The following is a 2188-nucleotide window of genomic DNA, read 5'->3' as shown; positions in this document are numbered from 1 at the left end:
GCTCGGGCATCCAGCGCGGGGCGCTCCCGGTGTAGGGCGCGGGGACGCGGCGCTCGCGGTGCGGGGCGACCCTAAAAGCGGCCTGTGAGGCAGCGGCTGGGTCCGTGGGGCTCGGCGGAGCTCCCCCCCTCCCACACCGCACGCCCCACACGTGGGGGGTGCGCGCATCCGTCCCCCGCAGCTCCGCAGCCCCCGCGCCCCACGGGCGGCCCCGGGACCTTCGGGGACCCCGCGACGCTGGCCCCGCGGGGGGGCACGGGACGGAGGTGTGCCCCGGAGCCCGACCCCGGCTGGGGGGGGACGAGGAGGAGGAGGAGGAGGATGAAGATGAAGATGATGAAGATGAAGATGAAGATGAAGAGCAGTTGCACGGGGCAGCGCCGCGGACCCCCGCCCGCAGCCGGGAGCCGTTCCGCCGCCACAGCTGGGAGCCGGGCCGGGAGCCGTGCCCCATAGATGCGGGCTCCCCGTGGGGCGGCCCCGCGGCGCCGGGTGCCCCTCGTCCCGCGTGGGGCGGCGCCCTCTGCAAATCCGCGTCCCTCGGCGTCATCGGCGCGGCGGGTGAGTGGCGCGGACCCCGACCCCACGGGGACACGCGTGGGGCTCAGCCCCTCTGTTCACTGGGGCCGTGTCCCCCCCCCGGCAGAGATTTGCCCCCCTGCCCCACAGCGGAACGCGGCCGGTGGGTGAGTGTGGGGGCAGCGTGGGGCTGGGGCGGGGGGGATTTGGGGTCGGTGTGGGGCTGGGACGTCGGGTGACCCCGTTGCAGCACAGCAGACCCCCACCCCACGTGGGGGATTTGGGATCAGTGTGGGGCTGGGATGAGATGCGGGGTCCGTGTGGGGCTGACCGCGACGCGCGTCCCATCCTATGGGGCAGAGCTCCGCACTTTGGGGGCACCGGGACGCCCCTCCGGGCTGCTCGGGAGCCGTGGGGCGGGGCCGTGGGGCGGGGCCGTGGGGCGGAGGGAGCAGCGGGGGGGTCCTGAGCCCCCCAGGTGGGACAGCGCTGCGCGCCCCACATCCATGAGCCCGCAGCCGCCCGTGGGGCGGACCCACAGCGGAACGTGGCACCACGCTGACCCTGAGCATCTGTACCCTCAGCTGTGGGGCAGCCCCACAGCGACCCCACCCCCCAGCTACGGGGCAGGGCCCAGAACAGTACGGCTCTGTGCTCACCCAGCCGCAGCGGGACCCATAGCCGTGGGGCAGCCCCCCAGCGACCACCCCCCAGCTACGGGGCAGACCCACGGTGACTCCCCCCTCCCCAGTTATGGGTCAGCCCCACACCGACCCCATCCCCCAGCCGTGGGGCAGACCCACGGTGACCCCACCCCGCAGCTGTGGGGCAGGGCCCGGAACAGAGCGGCTCTGTGCTCGCCCAGCTGCGGCTGTGGGGCAGCGCTCGCTCCTCCCCGCGCCCCGGCGCGGCCCACGGGACAGAGGCGGATTGTGCGCTGAGCCGCGCTCTCCCGCAGCGGTGGGGCCGGGGGGGGGGGCCGGGCCGGGAGCCCCCCGGGCAGAAACCGCGGCTTCATCCGGAGGATGACCGGGAACGTGAAGGTAGGGGACCCCGGAACGGGGGGAGGCGGTGGGGGGCGCCGAAATGTGGGGAGGGGACGGGAGACCCCAAAAAGTGGGGAGGGGATGGGAGACAGCGAAATGTGGGGAGGGAAACCTCAATATGTGGGAAGAGGATGGAGGACCCCAAAATGTGGGGAGTGGATTGGGGACCCCAAAATGTGGGGAGAGGATGGGGGACCCCAAAATGTGGGGAGGGGATGGGGGACCCCAAAATGAGGGGAGAGGGTGGGGGACCCCAAAAGGGGAGAGGGAATGGAGGACCCCAAAATGTGGGGAGGGGATGGGGGATAGCGAAATGTGGGGAGGGGATGGAAGACCCCAAAATGTGGGGAGGGGATTGGAGACAGCGAAATGTGGGGAGGGAAACCTCAATATATGGGAAGAGGATGGAGGACCCCAAAATGTGGGGAGGGGATTGGGGGACCCCAAAATGTGGGGAGGGGATGGGGGACCCCAAAATGTGGGGAGGGGAAGGGGGACAGAGAAATGTGGGGAGGGAAACCTCAATATGTGGGGAGAGGATGGAGGACCCCAAAATGTGGGGAGGGGACCCTAAGATGTGGTGTGAGATTGAGGAGTAGATGGGGACCCCAAAATGCGGTGTT

This window comes from Numida meleagris, chromosome 24, assembly GCF_002078875.1.
Source record: "Numida meleagris isolate 19003 breed g44 Domestic line chromosome 24, NumMel1.0, whole genome shotgun sequence".
NCBI classification, from domain to species: domain Eukaryota; kingdom Metazoa; phylum Chordata; class Aves; order Galliformes; family Numididae; genus Numida; species Numida meleagris.
Note: the sequence above shows the minus strand (reverse complement) of the source record.